A 22,909-nucleotide genomic window follows, 5' to 3' on the forward strand; every position below is an offset into this window, starting at 1 on the left:
CACAGCCAGGAAATAGGTCTGCTGGTGTCCAGTGGCGAGAGGGCAGGGCTGCTGCTCAATGCCCTAATAAGCACAGGACAGCCTCTCCTAAGAAGTATCCCGCCAAACACGCCAACAGTGCTGAGGCTGAGAAACCCTGACTTAAACTCCAGATAGGTTGTCTTTAATTAGGGAGGAAATGGGCCTTTCCTTTGGATTTTTCCAGGAGTTGTTGAAATTATTCATTTAGCATAGGGAGGTAGCCGAAATGTCTAGCCTTTGACCTACTCAGACTTTGAATTTCCAGATCCAAGATGGAATCAATTTTCAGAAGTGGAACAACAGATGGAATATGAAGAACTGGAATAATCAACTAAGTCGATGTTTTTAAAGCTTTATTTTTAAATGTATAGGAGTTGGGGCCAGCACTGTGACAAAGCAAGTAAAGCCACCGCCTGTGACCCCAGCATTCCATGGGGACGCTCCACTTCCGATCCAGCTCTCTGCTATGGCCTGGGAAAGCAGTAGAAGATGGCCCAAGTCCTTGGGCCTCAGGACTGAAGTAGGAGACCTGGAAGAAGTGCCTGGCTCCTGGTTTCAGATGGAAGATTTATTTCTCTGTTTCTCCCTCCCTCTATTTCAAATAAATAAATTAATTTTAAAAATGTGTACAGGAGTTGAGTCAAATTGCTTGTAGTGTAACTATCCTTAAGACATACGTCAATTATACGCTTGCTGTAGCTCAGCCGGGCTCCCTAAATGACTGCTCCACACCCAGTGGGGTTGGAAGAAAGCGATGATGTTCAGCAGTCGCCCAACAGAGAAGCACCAGTGAATGATGTCACAGAGATCCTCACAGGGTCCAGGGAGCCACCTTAAACAATTCCAGCTTTTTCAGTCATGGCTCAGTGGACATCAGAGGGAGAAATGTCTACCTTTGTGTCACTCCTCCAGACGAAGTCCTTGGAGACAGTCAAGCTGCCATTCAAGGGTCTGAGAATTCCGTGTTTGTTCTTTCATTGCTGACCAACCCCTGCCCCCAGTCATAAATGCTGGCAACAGTGCCAGGAGAGTGAGCTTCCAAAGAAATGATGCGCAGTGACACACCCCATGATCTGCAGCAATCTGTCGGAAGAGCTGTGCGGGGAGTCTTTACCAGAATGAGCTATACACTGAAGCCATTTTCTCCAAAATTTGGAAGGACGTTTTTCCAGTAAAATGCTGGTGTTCCAGTGTGACTGCTTCCTTCAGAATCCACAGGCCTTTCTTTTCACGTTAGAAGTTGATCTGAATATAGTGAAAAAGTTAAAGAGTAGCAGCTGCCTGCGCTCAAAGCCCAGGAATCTGGCAGCCGCAGACTCCTCGGAGGTTCGGGAATGAAGATCAGAGCCTCTCGGAGCCGCTGGAATGAATGTGCACGTTTCTGTGTACACCTATGTGCAAAGCCCAGGCTTTCATCAGATTCTCAAAAGGTTTCCGGACCTCCGTATGCTTGCACATGCTTCGAGAGCGGTTACTGTACACACGGCAGAACTGTAACATATCCATTTTAGGTTATCTTTTCTTCTCTTTTTTACAGGAATGTAATCAGGAGACTCTCTCCGGGGAAAGACAGCTTGAGCAGAGTGTAGGAGCCAGGCTTGCCTGTCTCCAGCCACCTGCTACATTAAAGAAGGCCTCCCATGGCTGAAATCCAAAACACAAAATGAAAAGGGTTGCTTGCACCCAGAGTCATAAAACAAAGACGCTTTCTAAAGCGGAGCTTGGAGCAAGCACTCCCTTCTTCCTGACTAGAGCAGCATCTGTTTCTCCTGACAGCAAACACCCCCGAACTTGACTGCCCTCCCTGGTTCTACAGGCTCAGTTTTCATCTTCAGAGACGTGGTCTTGGATGAGCCAAACCACATGTGTGCCCTGCCACAAATGCAGAGCAGCAGGTGAAAATCAGGGCATGTGATGGAGCTGGGGGAAGGAGAACAAGACAGAACTTTACCTTCTCTAGGAAGCCCTTTAACCAATTTTTTTTATTTGACAGGTAGAGTTATAGACAGCGAGAGAGAGACAGAGAGAAAGGCCTTCCTTCCATTGGTTCACTCCCCTAATGGCCACTACGGCCGGCGCTGCGCTGATCTGAAGCCAGGAGCCAGGTGCTTCCTCCTGGTCTCCCATGTGGATGCAGGGACCCAAGCACTTGGGCCATCTTCTGCTGCCCTCCCGGGCCACAGCAGAGAGTTGGACTGGAAGAGGAGCAACCAGGACTGGTACCCGGTGCCCCAACTGAGACTAGAACCCAAGGTGCGGGCACCGCAGGCAGAGCATTAGCCAAGTGAGCCACAGCGCTGGCCGCCCTTTAACCAATTTCATCATGAGAACTCTGAAGCCAGACTTCTTAGTACCAACACGGCCCTCTCACCTAGTACCTGGGTGGCTGTGCACACGTTCCTTAACCAACCTGGACCTCAGTCTTCAGATGTGAAAGCTAGGGTAATAGTAGAATTAACTATGATCATGAGGATTTAATACACAGAGACATGCAAGGTGCTTCGCATGGTGTGTGGCCCATGTTAAAAGTTTATTTTTAAAGTATACCCTTTCAGGGCTGATGCTTTGGTGTAGTAAGCTAAGCTTCTGCCTATGGCACCAGCACCCCATATGGGCACCAGCCAGTTCAATTCCTGGCTCTCCTCTTCTAATCCAGCTCTCTGCTATGGCCTGGGAAAGCAGTGGAAGATGGTCCAAGTGCTTGGGTCCCTGCACCCGTGTGGGAGACTCAGAAGAAGCTCCTGGCTCCTGGCTTCAGATCAGCCCAGCGCCAGCCACTATGGCCAGTTGGGGAGTGAACTAGAGGATGGAAGACCTCTCTGTCTGTCTCTCCCTCTCTCTGTAACTCTGCCTCTTAAATAAATAAATAAATACAATATTTAAAAATAAAATACATTCTTTCTCCCAAAATGCCAGCAACTTCTAAAATGTAACTTAGCAGGTCCGTTGTTATATAATATGTGTATCTAGTTTGCAGGACATTAGCACTTTCCCTTTTACTCAGGTAATCTCATTCACTTCCAGTTGTTATGATATTCAAGTTTCTGTTTCCATCTTGGACTTGGCTAATAAACTACAGACCCTTAAATTCAGCTGCTCTCTTAGCTTCTCTGTTAGACAGCAATATTCATAGATTCTCTGCCCCATATTTTCCAATACTCTTTCACCTGTCCCCTTTGTGGTACCATTCCCTTACTATATTAACCACCATACCAGACACCCCACCTCTGAGATGCATGCATGACCCAGAGGGTTGTATTGTCCCAACTGCCCAGGCCACAGTCACTGGCTCACAAATGAACATATGACCTAGGCAAAATAATATATATCACCCCTCAAGTTGATGCATGAATTCTGAGGGAGAAAAACACTTTTTTCTAACATTGCTAACCTAAGGTTCACTGTGAGGCTGCCAAAGACCATCTTGCCATCATATGGAGAGAGTTTCCTTGGAAAGGAAGCCAAAAGAGAGAAGCAGAGCTGAGGAACAGAAGCAAAGACAAATTTCTGGGTAGGGGGGAGAGGGAGAGGGCTCTTCAGTTCTTGATCCAGCGATACTGGTAGCTCTAAAGTTCCTCCTTAGACTTTGCAATTCCATTAGCCAGTACATTCTGATTTTCTTCAAGCTAGTTACACTTCTACCACTGGTAATATCTACCATTGGAAGTCTCATTGCACTTAGCAGGTCTAAACTTGCAGTCATGGTTATTTGTCATCTTCCCAGCTCCAGCTGCTCCTGCTACAGTCTTGCCCAGATCAACAAATGGCAGTTCCACCCATGTAGTTGCTCCAACCAGACCTTGGGATTGTATTGGTAGCCTGGATGAGTGTTCTTAAATCTTCACCCCTCGTTGTGAGAGTGTATACTTCTGCCCTCATCCATGTGACTTTGCAATGTCTTCCACTAGAGGAGGGAGAATTGACCGTGATGACTCTGGACGGTAGATCTGACACGAACATCTCGTTACATGTACTTGATGCTTTAGCCCTGTCTTTTATGTTTTGCCATCTCTACAATGAGAGGTGTAGACTCTAGGTAGCCCCTGATCCAAGGAAGATGAAAACGCATATGGAACAGAGCTAATTTCAACCCCCAGCCTGGAGTCAGCTCAACAGATCTACAGCCTGAAGGACTGCTGCCCAAGCTGATCCATGGACCCAAGCATAAGGAAAACTCAGTGTTTGCTCTGGGCTTCTTTGTTATGCTACAGTAACCAACTCAAAAACATTTTCATTTAATCCTTTCACCCTCATTCGTTTATTCATTTACAAACTCCCTTACTAGATAAGGTGAGAAATACTGATTGAACGCTTACATGTATCAAGCACGTTTGGGGCATCAGGGATTACACAATAAATAGAATAGACAAAAATCCAAGTTATAACAATCTTTAAAAATAGGACAAGTAGGCCGGCGCCGTGGCTTAACAGGCTAATCCTCCGCCTTGCGGCTCCGGCACACCGGGTTCTAGTCCCGGTTGGGGCGCCGGATTCTATCCCGGTTGCCCCCCTTCCAGGCCAGCTCTCTGCTATGGCCCGGGAGTGCAGTGGAGGATGGCCCAAGTCCTTGGGCCCTGCACCCGCATGAGAGACCAGGAGAAGCACCTGGCTCCTGGCTTCGGATCAGCACGAAAAACCATCCGCAGTGGCCATTGGAGGGTGAACCAACGGCAAAAAGGAAGACCTTTCTCTCTGTCTCTCTCTCTCACTATCCACTCTGCCTGTAAAAAAAAAAAAAATAGGACAAGTAAAATTTCATATGTTTCATGGTAATGAACATCTGGGAGAAAAATCCATGAACAGGGTTGAGGGGACAGAGCAGTCAACAGGATGAAAGATGAGTGACAGCTGCTGTTCAGATGGAGTAGCACAGATCCAAAAAGCTGGCCCTTCCACTTTCAATCCAGCCTTAGGTCTTAGCAGTTCTGCCTATAAACTATATTTCAACTCTAGCTTCTCCCCATGTCTACTCCACAGATAATCAAGGTCAAGCCCTCTCCAGGTCACTTGCACTATCTTCTGCTTCCATTCCACCTCCTTCCCCTTCCATTATCTCCCAACAGCCATTCCACATTGAAATGCAAGTAAAATCATGGCCATCTCATATCAAAGCGCCTCAAATTCTTCCCACTGCATTTAAGACAAAAATCCCAACTCCTTACCCTAGCCCAGCCTGCCACTCCCAAGCTTCTAGTACGTGCCTGGCTCACCCTGTTCTTTATCTCCCACCACATGCCATAAGCCCTTCCCCAAGTTAGGGTCCTTGTATATTTCGTTCCTTCTGCCATGCTCTCTCTTTCCGCCTTGGAAACTGCAAAATGTTTTGCCTACCACTCTTGGCCTGTCTCACTCCTTCTCATCAACCTTGGGTCTCAGCATAAACACTACCTTGCTACAAAGGCTTCCCTGGCCACATCTGCTCCCCACCCCTCCCCCACACACTTTCTCTGCCGGAGCACGCTTCTCACATGTCATGACTTGATCAAAGTCTATTTCCCCCACTGTAATTAAGCTCACCTTCACAGCTGAATCCTCAACACTTAGAGCAGCGACTGGCATGCTACAGGCCCTCAGGAAAAAAAAAATCATAGAATTTTCTACTTCAATCTTGGTCTTACGTTTGCTCTTGTTTCAAATCACATCGTTTCCATTCTTTTAAAATTTCCTAATCAAATTTTAATATGTAATAGAAAGTATGGTTCCCACAACTTCCCAAGCAGGAGCTCAGCCCTCAGATTTAGCATTCATTGACTCACTTATTTACTCAATGTAAAAACATTAACGTGGTACCTACTGTGCACCTGGCACCCTGTCATGTGCAAGGAAGACAAGGATGAGTGGTACACGCACACACACACACACACACGCACATGCACACACTGCCCTCGGGAAGCCCTTCTTCCTGCTCCCTTCCCACCCCCACAAAAATTGTCTATTAAGAATTAGTGTTTGCAGGCTGGTGCTGTGGCATAGCGGGTAAAGCCGCCGTCTACAATGCCGGCATCCCATATGGGCATCAGTTTGAGTCCTGGCTATTCCACTTCCAATCCAACTCTCTGCTGTGCCCTGGGAAAGCAGAAGAAGATTGCCCAAGTCTTTGGGCCCCTGAACCTGCGTGGGAGAGCTGGAGGAAGCTCCTAGCTCTTGGCTCCTGGCTTTGGAACAGGACAGCTCTGGCCATTATGGCCATCTGAGGAGTGAACCAGCAGATGGAAGACCTCTCTCTCTCTCACTCTCTCTCTCTCTCTCTCTGCCTCTGCCTCTCTGTAACTCTTTCAAATAAATAATTTTTAAAAAAATCTTTAAAAGAAAAAAAAAACTAGTGTTTGCAAAATGCTTGCTAATCGTGAGAGGTGATAACAGAATTTGTTTGAAATATTTGGTACATGAGGTCTGTTCCTCACTTTACAGTCTGTAAAATCTTGCATCTTCTGCTTTCTATGCACACCTTTTCCTGGTCATTCACTGGTCTCTGCTACCGCCACCGCCCCCAGGTCTCAGCTGGCCCTCATGTTTCTGTCTGCACATTTTTGCTTTCATGGTCACCTCTGGAGGGAATGCCCATCCCACAGCCCGCCCTGTCTTTCCTTCCCAGGTCACCTTTTATTCCTGCTGTCCTTCTTCATGGGGCCTTGCTGGTCATCAAGGATCTTTTCTACTGCTTGGGATTCTGGAAGGTGGAAAAGATGGAATAGGAGTGAGTACAAGGAAGAGATGGCAAACAGGTGAGGGCTCTCACAGCCATTTTACAGATAAGAAAGTGGAAGGGCAGATAACTGAACTGAATTCCAGAGTCTATACACAAAGTAGATGAGAGAACTAGAATCCAAATGCAGCTGAATCTAACTCAAACTCCTGCTCTAACCACCACGCAACACTGCTTGCTCACTTGAGTCACTCTCACTGAGACACAGAACGGTTTTAAATGTTTGCACCCCAACAGAACCATTCTTAGAAATCTTACGCTAACTATCAGAGAACTACATACTCTACAAACTGAGCTTGGAAAACAAGTTATTAAGAAAGGGAATAAATAAATGTGTCAGCACACACAATTGCAATTTCTCACCTGAATGTGTGCCATGGGGTGATGGCAAAGTCACCCAGAGCAAGCAGGCCATAAAATGTTGTATTTATTCACACAGCCAGGTAAGGACCCCGGGCAAGCTCAAAGGGCCCTGACTGAATGGAGCTAGTGTTCCAGTGTGTTTATCTTGAAGGGCAGTGAAGTCTATTTATTCTATTTGTGTAATGACTAATGTTGCTGTGAACGCATCATTTACAATATGGGGGCATTGCTAATGTGCCACATTAGAGGCGATTTGGACTGATGAATCAAATCAGTTAAGCTCCTCTAAGTCAACTCTGGTGACCCAAGTCACACCGTGTAATGTTTCCATTGCAGAAAGAGCGTGCTAAGCAGTTGATCTCATCTGCGTGGCTCCCACAAACCTGTTTTTTGTAGAGCACTGTTGCACTGTGTTCTACAAAGTTCAAATGGCTCGGAAACAAGGTAAGAGGTCCACCGAGTCCCTGCCCAGAATGCGACACAGAGGGAATAGGAGGAGCCCCCTTCCAGGCCATTCTGGCAGAAACGAGAATTTGTACAAAGTCAGAGCTCCACCGTGGTCCCTGCGATCATGTCTGCAAGGTCAGCGCAATACCCAGCGGGGGACCCCAGGAGAGAAGTCTATTTCACAAGTAAGATAAAATATTTATTTTACTTACTTTGTGTTTGCTGCACGAGACTCTGCTGTATGCCAGGAACTATGATGGTAACAAAGTGGCTCCAAACGTTCCTCTATTTATTCATGAAAGGTAAGGAAATTCAGACATAAGGGTACCAGTGAGAAAGAATGGCCACCTTTCTCCTCGAACTTCCCTCCTCATCTCTTCCTCTGGTCAGATCTCTCTGATCTCTGCAACTTCCTTTCTGATTCATTTATTCAATCAACAAACTGGTTGAATGCTTGTTATATCCCGGCACTGGGCAAGAGGCTGGGGCTGGCTTTGAGAGCAGAACCATACAGGAGCACTGCTCTCCTGGAATGCCATCAATCAGAGACTAATGCAAATTATTCCCTGTTTATTCTACCTAAGGTGATCCCCCAATTCCACCTTCACATTACTGTCAGCATTAGCTGAGCTCAAGCTTTTAAACTGCAGATTTTGTTCCTCCTTGTACTCTTTGCCGCTTTCACCCTCAGGACCCCCATAGTCCTGGGACTGGAAGGATGTCATGACCCATTCCATTGGCCGCCTCACAGCTCAGTGAGCACAAGGAAGCAGACGCAAGGCTGTGTGCGTGCATGTGTGCATGCGTGTGTGTGTGTGTGTGCGTGCTGAGTGTTTTTCTAGCAGCTGCTTTAGAGACTTGCAGCAAACTTGGACCAGTAAGGTTCTTGTTTGCCTCCACAGCACCTAGTGAGGACAAACACATGGAGAGAAACCCAATTCTTAATCTCACACTTGGGTAGTTCTTACTCTAAAGTTGAAAAGAAAGAGGTCAACACAAGCTCTCCCTGGTAAAGGAGGTACATCACCAGGAGTGTGGAGTGGCAAGGAGCGTGATTTTCTTGGACATAAGGCACTCTGGTCCCCTGGATACTGAGGCTGGGTTGTCCAGCAAGTTCTAGAACAACAGCTCAGGCCATGGTCAGGGATACAGGCAGCCCTAGAATGGACTTGCTCATTTTTTTCACTTTTCCAGAGTTCTGAATAGCCAAACAGCTCAAGAGAAACTTCCAAGTTTGCCGCCACCCAAAACGAAGCCCCATTGAGAGGAAGTGTATGCGGAGCCTCCTTAGGCCATTTGCAGTTTGGCACAGTAACTGTCCTTGTCTCGGTCGCTATGCCCAGAGTTTACTGTTGGTTTTTAGCACAAGTCAAAACCGACGATCCAGGCAGGAAGGGGCTCAAGTCTCTTTCCGGACAAGGTGGCTACGGGTGCAGCAGACACCCTGGGTGTCCTCGACTCCACTGCTGCCAGGCCAGCATGTAAAGTGAGGGCCAAGGCATGCACTCCCCATACAAGGCACTCACGGATGCCCTGACGCAGGCATGCCCTTGGCATACTTCTACCGAGAGCCTTCCCTGCGGCAGACTCTGTGACAGGGGCCAGATGCAGTGGTGAGCAAAAACAGACCGTCCCTGCACACGCGGACTGTATAACCCAGTGGGAGCAGGGGCAGTAATCAAATAACCACACTGTGCTGAAAAGAGCTTGGGCCAATGCAAGCACAGGCCAGGCAAGGAGGTCTGCTCCAAAAACAGGTGCCTAAGCTGGGACCTGAGCATGAACAGGAATTCAGTGAGGGCAAGCTGGGTGGGGGAATTCTGCTTGGCAGAGGAGCTGGTATGCACAGAGAACTCAGTGACATGGGGGAGTACGGCAGTGACAATGAGGAAAGAACAATGTGTGGACAGAGGAAGCAAGGGGTGGGGAGGCAGTATTCTAAAATCATCCTAAATGCACATCACATGTCAAAGACAATCACCAGGCTCAGGCTCTTTCACTCCAGGTTCCCCTAAAACCCACTTCTTCTTTCAGAGCACACATCTCACTTCGCTCTTACATACTTTGTATGGTTATCATTTAATCAGAGGGTATCCTCCTCACTCAACTGTAAGCTCCCTGAGGTTGAGCGTGCCTGGTGTGTTCACGAGTGTATCACTGGGAGTTAGCATGGGGCTGGTTCCCAGGAGGTGCTCAAGAAATATGTGTGGTAGCCAGTGTTGTGGGGCAGTAGGTTAAGTCTCTGCTTTACAAAGCCTGTATCCCATATCAGAGAGCCAGTTACAGTCCTGGACGCTCTGTCCCCAGTCCATCTTCCTGCTAATGTACCTGGAAAGGCAGCCAATGAGGACACAAATACTTGGGCCCCTGCCACCCATGTGGGAGATCCAAATGGAGTTCCTGGCCCCTGGCTTCAGTCTGGCTCAGCCCAGACTGTTGTGGCATTTGGGAAAACTCTAGTGGATGGGAGAGTTCTCTCTCTCTCTCTCTCTCTCTCTCTCTCTCTCATAGTCTCTTTCCAAAAGCCAGGAGCTCATCTGGGTTTCCCACATGGCTGGCAGGGGCCCAAGCACCTGGGCCATCTTCTGCTGCTTTCCCAAGCGCATTAGCAGGGAGCTGGATCAGAAGCAGAGCAGCCAGAACTTGAACCAGTGCTCCCATATGGGGTGCCAGCTTCCCAGGCAGCAGTTTAACCCACTGCACCACAATGCTGGCCCCATAAATAAGTCTTTTTTTAATAAGGGAAACATATGTGAAACACACAGATGACTGAAGGCGTGTGGCAACTACTTGTTCATTCATTTATCCAACAAAAATCATGTTGAGAAGCTACTGTGTGCCAGGCACTGGGTTAGGACTTGTGTGTTTCATAATGTACATGACAGACAAGGAACTTGTGGTCCAGAGGGAAATATATACACATACATATACATATACTTGTACATATACATATACATATACTTGTACATATACTTGTACATATACATATACATGTTCTTCCTCTAAGACTGTGCCCTCTGAGATGACCTCCAGAGTTAGAACAGGGGTTCGCCAGGCCAAGAAAAGGACAGAACATGCAGGGAGGCTGGAGGTAGGAAAAATGTAAGGAGTTCGGAGAGACAAAAAGCAGGAAGCAGGGCTGAAAAGTGAGGAGGCAGTGAGAGACGGGGCCACAGAGAGGAGCGGGGCCAGACTCCCCAAGCCTTAGAGATGCTGGAGAAAAGTCTGTGCGATGAGCAATCATTGCAAGGCTCGGTGAGATGGGGCTGGGGCGCTGCGCTCCGTTCATGCTGCCGTTGGGCAGAGAATGGACCCCCAAGGGCAAGCCTGGTCAGGAGGCTATTGCTGCTGTCCAGGCAAGAGAAGGGTCACCTGCTTTGGATCAGTGACAGTGGAGGTGGACATGAAGGCAAACTACAAAGGAATGGTTCAGGTATGGTTAAAGGACTGAGGGACGAACCAGATGTCAGTCTGGGGTGGTGGTGAGGAACAGGGAGGTGTGAGGTTCCTGCTTTGAACAACTGGGTGCTGTAAGTACCCAGGAGACATGAGAGCAATTAGAGGAGGAGCAGGTTTGGTGAGAAGAGATCGAGAGCTCTGTTCTGGATGTGTGAAACTGCAGATGCCCTGAGATATGCAGCCGCTGCAAGCAGGGCACTTAGTGGGTGCTCAGTGTCCCCAGGGCGTCCCCAGCCCTGGGGCCCAGGGACTACTGCTGTGTGACAGACTGCCCTGCTCTTAGCACCATGAAGCAGCAATTGCTTGTTAGCTCACAGCTCTGGAGCTGGCAATTTGGTCTGGGGTTAGCTGAGTGGTTTGTCTGCTTTTCTAAGAGAGAATGGTCTAGAGCAATGTCACTCAGGAGTTTGATAGGCTGCTGACCTGAGGGTCTCAGTTCTCCTCCAAGTGACCTGTCCAACAGACAGCTGAAGATCATTCACAAGGTGTTGTCCACGTCCAAAGCTCCAGTGCTGGGTAAGTCTCAGTGCACAGAAATGTCCAAGTCTTCAGTCACATCACTTTTTACCTGTTGGCCAAAGCAAGTCCAGATCTGAGGCTGGAGGAATGGAGTCTACCTTTCAATACAGGGAATGGCAAAATTATATAGCAAAGAGGGAAGCCAAGGATAAGAGGCCGTTGTGTGGTCCTAAGATGAGCTCACTAGGGAAGAACATGCTTCTTTGGCTGGGGCCCATGTGAAGTTGTGAGCAAGCCAGCGCTCACACCCAGCTGTCTGCTCTGTAACGGAGTTCTGAACACAAGCAGGCTGGGCTTCTGTCTGTTCTTGTTTTGATCTTTACTCTTCTTCCTAAGGTGCTCAGGACTGAAAGATCCAGGACTAGCAGTTTAGGGGCCACCCCCTCTCTGTGGTCTGCCTGCGAGATAGGCATATGAAACAGTTTGACAATAATCTGGTGTCCAATTGAGTGAATTCTTACTTCCCTGTTTTACAGGTGAGAGCTGAGGTTGACAGCGCTGGGCGGAGGCCACTCGTTCAAGGTCAGGCTTGTAAGGGATGTGGTCAGGTCTGCCTGCATCCAAGGCCAGAACTGCAGTGTGGTGCTGTGCTATGCGCCTGAGGACAGTCCAGATCCCAATGTTAATTTTTACTTCGTTTTTAACAGATGCAGTGTGCTTTGTAGATAAAACTCTAAGAACAATGATGTTCCCTTCCTCCCTCATTCCCTACCTCCCACTCTCCTTCCTTCTCCCTTTGTTTCTTTTTCATTTGGTAGCTTTTGAGATAATACATCTTAAATTTACATTACGGTATAAAGGCTTCATATTTCACCGAGTAAGAAGTTTAACAAGTAAAAAGCAAAAAGACCCCAGTTTAGTGGAAATATAAACAGCTATAAATCATAACAATGGAAAAATGACCATTTCACTCATTTATGGTAAATTCTAAAGTAATCACAGATCATTACAGCTATTGTAGTATAACATTCTGAACCATTGGTTTCATAAAGGTATACAACAAAGTTTTACAAAACTACTTGCAGCAACACTGATACACACAGATGTTTCTTACTTTTTTTGCTTTGTTTTGTGAATTTTAGTCCCCACAAACAATGGAGAACATGTTTCTGGGCCCAGTTTATTTCACTCAACATCATGCCCTCCAGTTGTATCCATTTAGCTACAAATGGTAGAATTTCATCCTCTTTCATAGCTGAATAATATTCCATTGTGTATTTATACCACATTTTCTTTATCCATTCATCTGAGGATGGACACCTTGGTGGATTCCAAATTTTGGCTGTTGTGAGCAGTGCCGCTATGAGCATGGAGGTGCAGGTATCTCTTTGATACATTCTGATCAAGTCTCCTGGGTATATACCCAGTACTGGGGTTGCTGGATCATATGGCAAGTCTGTCTCTAGTTTTTTAAGAAATCCCCACACATTTTCCACAGTGGCTGCACAAATTTACATTTCCACCAACAATGTACAAGCTTCCTCCACATCCTCCCCAGCATCTGTTACTCTCTGTTTTGGGTTTTATCCATTCTGACAGGGGTGAGGTGATATCTCATTGCAGTTTTGATTTGCATTTTCCTGATATCTAGCAATGCTGAGCATTTTTTTCACATATTTTTTGGCCATTTGTATTTATTCTTTTGAGAACTGTCTGTTGAGTCCTTTGCCCATTTCTCAAGGATTAATTATTTGTTGTTGAGTTTTTAGAGTTGCTGATATATTCAGATATTAATCCTTTGTCAGATGGGTGGTTTGCAAATATTTTTTCCCATTCTGTTGGACGTCTTTTTGCTCTATTGATCATTTCCTTCTCTGAGTTTAATATATTCCCACTTATTTAGTTTTGCTGTTGTTGCCTGTGCTATGGGGGTCTTGTCCAAGAATCCATTCCCTACACCAATGTCTTGAAGTGTTTCCCCTACATTTTCCTCCAGCAACTTCATAGTCTCAGGTCTTAAGCTTAGGTCTTTGATCCATCTTGAGTTGATTTTTATATATGGTGAGAGGTATGGATCTAATTTCATCATTCTACATATATAAATCCAGTTTTGCCAACACCATTTGTTGGAGAGACTCTCTTTAGTCCACTGTATGATCTGAGCCCTTTTATAAAAAATCAGTTGGCTATGTGCATGTGGAGAAATTTCTGGGTTCTCTATTCTGTTCCATTTTAGCACTACTATGTGTCCTAAGGAAAGTTCAGATCTGAAAAAAAAAAAAAAAAAAGCCTAGCTCATCCATAAGGGTGAGTAGTCCTGTCTGAAATTCAGACAACCTCGCTGATCCCTGGAGGGTCACGGTTTCCTGCGGGTGGGAATGCTGAACTGGATTTATGGAGTGAAGAAGAGAACTCTGAGAGTCCAGGCAGGCGCCCTGAGCGGAGCCTCTGCTGCTCTGCCACCGGATATGTGCTGGGCAGTGAATGCTCAGAGCTCCCGTGGCCTTCCTTCATGCACCTTTTTACTTCCTGGTTCCAAAAAATAGGTCCCACACATGCTCTGCATGGAGCACTGCCCGGGTGCTCGGCACAGAACCGTGACTGAGCGGACGTGGCTGCCATGCTCACGAAGTCCTGATGTGACGCTGGGAGGAACACCACTCCCTGCTTATCCTCCCCTCCCCCAGCAAGCCTGGCAGACAGCCCTCAGCTCTCTTACATGCTTCCTGGGACAGGGAGCTCACTGCCCCCAGGAAATGGCTCAGTCCTTCCCTCACTCAGTTTTCTACCAAGGCAATTCCTGCAGCAGGTGAAAAACGTGTCCCCTTCCCCTTGAACTCAAAGCCAGTTTTAAAAATAGAATTATCTGTTTGAAGGTCAGAGTGAGACAGAGAGAGAGGGAGAGATTCTTTCCACGTGTTGACTCCCCACATGGGTCAGGCCAAAGCCAGGAGCCAGGAGCTTCCTCTGGGTCTCCCACATGGGTGCAGGGGCCCAAGCACTTGGGTCACCTTCTACTGCCTTCCCAGGAGCATCAGCAGAGAGCTGGACTGGAAGCACACAGGCAGGACTGGAACCAGCACTCCCGTGTGGGCGACAGTCCCAAGTGGTGGCCTAACCTGCCACAGCACTGGCCTCACACAACCACACTCAAAGGAATAAACGTGCTTCGGAAATCCACAGAATGGGTTTGATGCCTTTTTTCTCTAAATCTTCTCAGTGTTCCAAAGCCTCACTTGACAGTCTGGACCTTTCTTCAGAAACAGTCAAAGTGGACCAAAGACTAAGGGGGACCCCAGGCCACATTTTCAGCAGGTGCAGTGGATTTTATTGACCCAACAAAGGTAGGTGTTCTCTTCCTTAGACTCAGGAAGTGAGGTTCTGGTGAGGTCCTGCTGGGGTTGGGGGCTCACCCTGTCACTTCTCTGTGGGAACCAGCTGTCATGGCCTGAGTGCTGGTGAACTCCCCAAACCCACGTGTTGTGTCCTGACCCCCACAGAGATGGCATCATGAGGTGGGGCGTGTGGGAGGTGATTGGGTCATGAGGGCTCTACTCTCATGAGCCCTGAATCCCTGAGGCCCCAGGGTGCTTGTTCCTCCCTCCTGCCACGTGAGGAGGCAAGGAAGGCACCATCTCTGAGAAGGGGCCGCCGGCAGGCACTGACTCTGCCAGCACCGTGACCCTGGACTTCCCCAGCCTCCAGAGCTCTGGGCAGTATGTGTCTGGTGTTTGCCAGTTCCCCAGGTTCAAGCCTAGTGTGATAGCTGCTGGGACATGCAAAGGCCACAGCAGAGTGCGCGGAGTTCTGCTTCCCAGTTAACAGCCCCAGTGTGCAGTTGGACTTGTGCCGTCTCGCTAACTCAGAAGCTTTAGAGGGTTAACAGAGGGGAGTTTTCCACAGGCCTCAGGGAGGTACGGAAGGAGGGCAGACCTGCTGTTCCGTGACCCCAGCTGGCGCTGGGTGGGAGCCCGTCAGGAAGCTCTTCCTCCCTTGCTGGCTGACACCCAGATCTGTTCCTAAGCCAGAGCCAGGTTGTGAGCACAGAACCTTTGTACCCCAGCAGCATGGGGAGAAACAGAAGAGGTTCTCCCCACAGCCAGGTAGCCCGGGGCCACCACCCCTCTGCCCTGAGGCTCAGAGCTTCCCTCTCCATGAGCACCTCACACCACGCAATGGTTGGTGTTCTCTAAACCTCTGAGCTGCCTGTGCCACAGGTCCCCACAAACCAGGGCCACTGCCCATCGAAGAGCTTCCATGCTGTACGTGGCACGCTTCCAAAGCCATACCTGCCCCACTCTAGCCCCAGTACCTTGGATCTATTTACCCTCAGGTGTGGTTGTGTGTGTGTTTCCTTAATCTCCTCTATTACCTTTTTTTTTAAAGCTGACGTATCCTCACCATGAAGTTAAGTACCGCAGAAATTACTGCAGGACATGACAAGTCTCCCATACTCCCTGCCTTCCTCCTCCAAGATCACGACTACTAATAGCTCTGAGTCTATTCATCTCCATTTTGTTCCTATGTATTTACTATCAAAAAGGATATCACTACACTAAGCATTTTGCAGCCCACTTTTCCTGCTTAATCTATATTTGGAGGCTTTCCATGTCTCCGTAGTCTGCACACTGAATCACCTCAAGGTTTCTTACAGCTCCTATAAATGGAAGGTGCACCGGCTCACTTTGGTTTGCGATTGCAGACTTGGCATAGTGAGCAGCCTTGCGTGTTTGTGTGTTTGGATGAGCACGTGGGCCGCTCCCAGGTCTCTGCACTGGCGCGCTGCAACAGACAAGCTGCGCCTGCGCCGCTGTGCATGCAGGGGCTGGTTTTCTGCTGGACAGAGTTCTCAAAGGAAAAGCTGAGTTACAGGGGAGGCACATCTTCAGTTCTGCAACATACTGCCAAATTGTGCTCTAAAAAGGTTGTGCCAATTTTCACTCCTCCTGGCAGAGTGTGAATCACTCAGTTGTGCTTGAATGTTGTCCTTGGCTTTGACTGAAGGACATGCTAAGACACAGCCACAGAGTCCGCTCCTGCACTTGCCGTGGGATTTCTGCCCAGCACAGTGTGGTCGCCATCACTCTGCACCTGTCACAAAGCTCTCCTTGAGGCTGCACATGAATGATGAGATGATCTAAGGAAACCTTCTGAAAAGCTCTAAGAGACTGGTGGCGGCAGGATGGAAGTGGCATGGGGAAGGCCCCTGGACGAAGCAGCCTCTGCCTTACCCAAGGAGCGTTATCACTTTGTCATGGTGGAAATTTCACATCTTTTCTGCAACACACACACACACACACACACTCTCCCCAGGTTCCTGGGCTCCAGACTCACTCAGTTATCCAGATACAAGGATCACTGAAGATTCCATTGCATCCCTCCTTGGCCCTGCAGGTGGATGCGTGAGCAATGAGCTCACAGTGCAGAGTGAGAATGACATGGCCACTGGTCAGCTCTCAGCTGCACGGTGACTCACTGTCTTAAAAATCCCCCACTGCTCTACCTACTCAGCCTGCCCCTCTCTGTGTGATGCAGGATTACCGTGGGCAGAAGAGTGTTCCATCCATGTGACAAGAAAAAACAGCTAAGTACAAGACCAAACTGGGCCTCTGGCTATAGGGTTAGATCAGTTACTACAAGACAAGGTGGTCCAGAGAAGAATAACCCACAAGCAATGACAGTTACCTTTAATTCAGCGCTACCATTCCTGATACTGTATATTCCAATCTCTCATCGGTCGTCTGGGTATGGCTCGTTACCCTCTGTGTCTCACCTGAGTAGTGAGCTAGCCTGGTTCCTCGGTGCGCTCTGCTGAGCTGTCCCACGTTCTGAACACAACTCTCATGTTACAAAGCAGCCCAGAAACATCCTCTGTGATGCTAGAACAAATCCAGGCTGGAGGCCTGAGAAGACAGCGATGAATGAACCTGTTTGCCAGTTGGGGAAACTGAGGACGGTTTTGCCTGAAGCCCCTACAGGAGTGGTGCAGCTGGCACGTGAAGCAGATCTGCTGGCTGTGGGGCCTCCCAGGAGACCTCAGCTGATTGTCTGTGTTGGGTGCTGGTCCTCAGGTCTCGGAGATGTCCTCCACGCACTGGGCCACCCCGGGGTCCTCCCAGCCAGGTGGCAGATCTGCAGGTGAGCTCAGACGCTGCTGGAGGCTAGGGATTCCTCGGTCAACTGTTTTCAGAAACAACGGTGACATCTTGGTCGGCTGGAAAGCCCACATCTGGCGCTGGCCTGGCCTGGAGCTGCTCCTGCAGGTCTGAAGTGCCCACTGCTCACCCTCACCACCGTGTTCAATGAAGTCGTTCTGAGCCCACGGCCACAGGCTCCTTGGGATTCATTTACATGGAGGTTGGGGCCTTGGATGCTTGTTTCCTGTTTTCTTTTTTTTCCTTGGAAGAAAAAGTCATGCTTTGTAACAAAGTTGAACAATTAGAGAAAGGAAGAGAGCCCCCTCTGGGCCTGGGATGGGGGGGGGCTCTTCCTACAGTCACTCTGCCACCTGGACAAGGTGACTGCCCCTGTAAGGCCCACACCTGTTCTCCTTCCCGGAAGCAGCAGAGGCTGCAGGGCAAAGTCAAGTGCAGGGGGAAGCTCGGTGCTCTAGGGCCTGCTGAGACGGGCCCTCCCGCTCTGCTGGACCCGCTGCTGAAGGGATGTGTGTTATAGGAAGAGGGTTTTAGGAGAATTAAAGCTCATTAAATGTCACTCACTTCTCCTAATTCCCAGGCAATAGTTCAGATAAGAACTAATATCCCCATTTTACAGGTGATAAACTGAGGCACTGAGAGGGTGGTGGTTTGACTACAGTCACACATCTAGGCATGGAGGAATGGGGGTGTACAACAGCAAAGACACAGGGGCCTGGGGAAAGCCAGGAGGTGGAGAGGTGGAGGGGGTACACAGGACTCTGCGGCTGAGTGATAATTCCCAAAAATCTCCTTTAAGGACTTCTTGTGCCGACGCACCTGCTTCTCACACATTGCTTTGAGAGCCACTTGCTCCTTTCCATGTGTGGATTGTCCACGAGGGCTGATTTGAAGCCAGAGTTGCTTCCAGGTAAGACAAGTGCTCTGCTCAGGGTTGTTAGCAGGTGGCTGCACGACACAGGACGAGAAGGCCCCAGAGCCACTGCTGCTTTGTGGCCAAGAGCTGTGGCTCACAGTGGCCACCTGAGAAGGAGGCGTACTGGCCCCAGGCAGTCAGAAAGCAGGGAGATTAGGCCGGCTGCTCCAGGCCTGAGCTGCTATCCTGTGAGTCCCTTGAACTGGAGTACCCCACATTGCCATCAAGCAAGGGACGTGGGGCAGGTCCCTTCCACCCAGACCCAGCCTTGGTTTCCGTCCCAGGAAAGTCAAAGGATGGACTGAGCTGCTGTGTCCAGTCTCTCCCAGCTCCGAAGTGCTCTGCTGGGTGTCTCATATTTCTGGAGCTAAGAACGCTCCCTTTCCTATTATTTTTTCACACTTGGAATCTGCATATATTGTCCTTGGTGTGTTAGTTTAAGCTGCGGATTTATTTAATTTTAGATCCAAAGATGGATCTAAAATCCACTGGGTCTGCATTTGGCGACTGACCACACGAACCTGGGAGCTGGGCCGCTGCCCTCCCCATGCCATCCCCTCGGAGCCCTGGGTCGCAGTGCTGGGCCGGCTACCTTTTGTTTCTCCTCTGGAGGGTGTTCACGTGTCTTTGCTGAAGGAGATGGAGCGTGAAGAAGCTGAAAGCCACAACGGAGAGGAAAGGCCGGAAGTTTACAGGAAAGATGGCTAATCCTTGCCAACGGGGTGGAAAAGTCAGACATCTGGTTGCTGGTTGCGTTTCCTGCTGAAATTCAGGGCAAAAGGTCCCCCACGAGTGTGGGTGTGGGAGGGAGCAGAGGCAAGGCAGGAGGAGGGTGCGTGCGAGGCAGGAGCCTGTGGCTGGGGGAGGGGAGGCGCTGGCAGACAATGCTTCCTATATGCTTTCGGCTCAAATCTCCTTCCAAGAGTGGGCAGGCGACTTGGCAAAATATTCAAAGCAAACGGGCTTCCGGGGAGTGCGCGGCGTCTGAGGAGCCCGTACAGGTTCGCCTGGCCAAAGCCTGTGTTTTCGGGAGGAGCCCCAAGGCCTCCATCCAGAGTCCCGCCAGATAGCAGAAGCTGGGAGTTGACCTGGAATTCTTCATCACAGTGCAAATTATCCTCGAGGAAAGAAACCAGACGCCCCAGTGCTTCGTGTGTGCCTTTTACGGCCACGAGCCCTTCCATTTCAACCGCACTTGTACTTCCACGAAGGACAGTGTCCTCCATCTGTTCCCCACCATCTCACCCTGGTGACCAAGGATGCGGCAGGCTGGGGACATGAATTCTGCTTTCACAGAAACGGACCCAGGGAAGAGAAGGAAGTCAACCCGCAGCCTTCACCAGGCCTCCGGGCTGACGTGTCTCCTGCTCCAACATCGGGTGTCAGGAGGAGCTGTACAGATGACCCGGCTCTGTGTGAGGGGACCTGTGGCCCCCAGGGACCTCCTTTGCTCACACAGGGCCAAGCCAATCTTTTGACACCAAGGAATCCCAAATGAGATAGTGACTGCTGGTCCAGTGAATGGTTGTCATAAACAACCAACCCATTCAGCTGTAAATTCACTTTTCCTTGAGACAAACCTCAACTGATAGCCCTTACTTTATGTCAACGATTTTTGAACCAATACTATACAATTCAACATTCTGTACATTTGAACATTTTCACTATATCAGGAGAAACTGTTATATTGGGTGATTAAACCTTCCAATAAAAACAGTGTGTTGGGCTTCCTTCTCTCCTTCTGTTCGTCATTGACCAGATATTTATTGGATGCTGTGCCTTGTGCTGGGGATACAGCCACGAACCAGCGGGAATGAACTTCAACTTTGTGATGGGGATGACTGACAAGACACAAATAAACAAAGGGGAAAGCAGAACATCTCTTCCTATGTGGCTGGAAGCAAAGAAGTGTGGCCAGCAAAAATTAATGGGGATTTGTACAGGATTGGGGAGGAGACAGGAGATCAAGAGGGAGAGCAGGACAGGTGAAAAGAAGGTGACTATAAAGGCCCAGCACAGGCAAGCACAGCAGGTGTCTTCAAAAACTTAACAGAAGGGGCTGGCTCTGTAGTGTAGTGGCTAAGCCTTTGCCTGAAGCACTGGCATCCCATATGCATGCTGGTTGCTCTGGCTGCTCCACTTCCAATCCAGCTTCCTGCTAATGGCCTGGGAAAGCCGTGGAGTATGGCCCAAGTGTTTGGGCCTCTGCACTCATGTGGGGGATCTGAAGGAAGCTCTTGGCTCCTGGTTTTCAATTGGGGCCAGCACTGGCCATTGCAGCCATTTGGGGAGTGAACCAGTAGACAGAGACCTCTCTCTCACTCTCCCTGTCTGTAACTCTGCCTCTCAAATAAATAAATCAATCTTTTTTTTAAAAAAAAAAAAGTTAATAGGAAACATGTATTATGAAAACACTTTGCATGGATTTCAGTTTCTTTTTTTTTTTCCTCCAAAATAAACTTACCTTTTAATCCCACTGTCCGGGAATGTTCTGGAGGCCCCTCGTACCATGGGTCCCTGGAAGCATCGAAGAAAACCACCGTGGCCTAAGCTCCAGGAGGCTGCTAGACCAGCAGCGGGTGCAACAACACGCTGTGGATGACGCCTTCATGGGGAACCTCAACTTGCCCTTCATAAAGCACACAGAGTGATACCAACCTCACTGGATGGTTGAGAGAATTATCAAGTTCCAGCCCAGGAAAGCAAAAATCTCAAAGCAAGGTATGCAAATGTGCCTTTATCCCAGTACTAAGTTTGCTTTGTCGTGGCATTAGACTTATTGTCATCAGTTTGTTCCGAGTTTCTCTTTCCATTCAAGATCGAGTTATCTGTCTGGAAACTCTGCAGAGGGCGCACCACGAAAGGGCAGAGCGGAGCTTTTGTCCTGGGCACCATTTCAGTCCCTCATTCATTGCTGGAGAGCATTCCAGGAGGAAGGGAAGGGTCTCCCCCAAGGGACACGAGGCAGCCGTTTGTGTGTAGAAGAAGAGTTCTTCCTTTTCTCCTGCCACTCCCTGCCCGAGGATTTGGGAGACAGTTTGAAAACTTAGAGGTAAGTGCAGACAAAGAGTCTGATGAACTGGAAAGCAGCGCTTCTCATCCCTCTGACAACTTTCTGGATGCTTCTTCCTCCTTCCAGGTACCACTTCTCTGAGAATCACAGAATTGTGGGTAATTGGGACTGCAAGTGTACGGGCACTTCATTGTTTCCTGAGAATAAATTATATTTTATAATTTACAAAACCCTTTGTGAGACAAACACGAAGGCCTAGCAAGGCTGAGAGATAGGCAGGCTGCCTTGTTAGTTACCTCATGGCCCCTACCTGAAAGCGCTCTCAGACACCAGCTCGGGAGCGCATTTTGTTCACCCTCTCTGTTTCCCCTTCTTGAATGGATGCTTGAGGCGAATTGCCTGTCTTGTTCACTGCTGTGTGCCCAGTGCTCAGAGACACATAGGTACTGCAAAAAGGGAGTGGAAAATGGAGTTAAAACCTAAGTTTATTTTGCTGGAAAAAACTGGAGATCTCTGCATATTTTTTCCATGATATACATTTTCTATGGACTTTGTGTGCAAGGATTCAAATTTTTGGGGCACCAAAATAATTTTTTTTTGAAATTTTTTTCTGTGTAGCAAATGAGGCTTAACAAGTTTTGGTGACTTTTCCACGTTTGTACAGGTACTAAAGGGTAGGGTCAGAACCAGAAATCAGATCTTCCCGCCTTGCGGCGCCGACACACCGGGTTCTAGTCCCGGTCGGGGCACCGATCCTGTCCCGGTTGCCCCTCTTCCAGGCCAGCTCTCTGCTGTGGCCAGGGAGTGCAGTGGAGGATGGCCCAAGTGCTTGGGCCCTGCACCCCATGGGAGACCAGGAGAAGCACCTGGCTCCTGCCATCGGATCAGCGCGGTGCGCCGGCCGCAGCGCGCTACCGCGGCGGCCATTGGAGGGTGAACCAACGGCAAAAGGAAGACCTTTCTCTCTGTCTCTCTCTCTCACTGTCCACTCTGCCTGTCAAAAAAAAAAAAAAAAAAAGAAATCAGATCTTCAGCAGATCTCTCCTCTAACCTCCTTCCCAAGCTAACTACATCTCTTTCTGTGGTGTAACTATAAGCTCAGGACAAATGAACTATTTTAGATCTGAAGTATCTGAAAGACTCTCCTAATAGTACACTCGTAATCAACTTGATTTTTTTTTTCCAGCAAAGGAGATTGACACTAAAACCAATGTGGGAAAGGGTGTTTGGGAAAAGCTACAGGCTGACCTCAAGGGAGGGACACCGGGCTGCCACGGAGTCTGTAACAGGATTGGCCACCACACACATCGTGTGGCTCCAGATGACCGCAGCCTGCAGCACATCTCTGATGGCACTCTCAGGAAGACCAA

General features: G+C 48.8%; 1 long non-coding RNA gene across 1 annotated transcript; it reads right to left on the minus strand.

The window, feature by feature from the left end:
• Nucleotides 1-447: 447 nt before the first annotated feature.
• LOC133758031 (uncharacterized) lies at nt 448-22,909 on the minus strand. The gene is made up of 7 exons (XR_009865755.1): nt 22,788-22,909; nt 21,850-21,985; nt 20,991-21,736; nt 11,420-12,113; nt 7,750-7,822; nt 6,622-6,691; nt 448-1,665 (listed from the first exon to the last, which is right to left on the minus strand). It is a non-coding gene; the product is annotated as an uncharacterized LOC133758031 (long non-coding RNA).

This window comes from Lepus europaeus, chromosome 4 (assembly GCF_033115175.1).
Source record: "Lepus europaeus isolate LE1 chromosome 4, mLepTim1.pri, whole genome shotgun sequence".
Taxonomy (NCBI): Eukaryota; Metazoa; Chordata; class Mammalia; order Lagomorpha; family Leporidae; genus Lepus; species Lepus europaeus.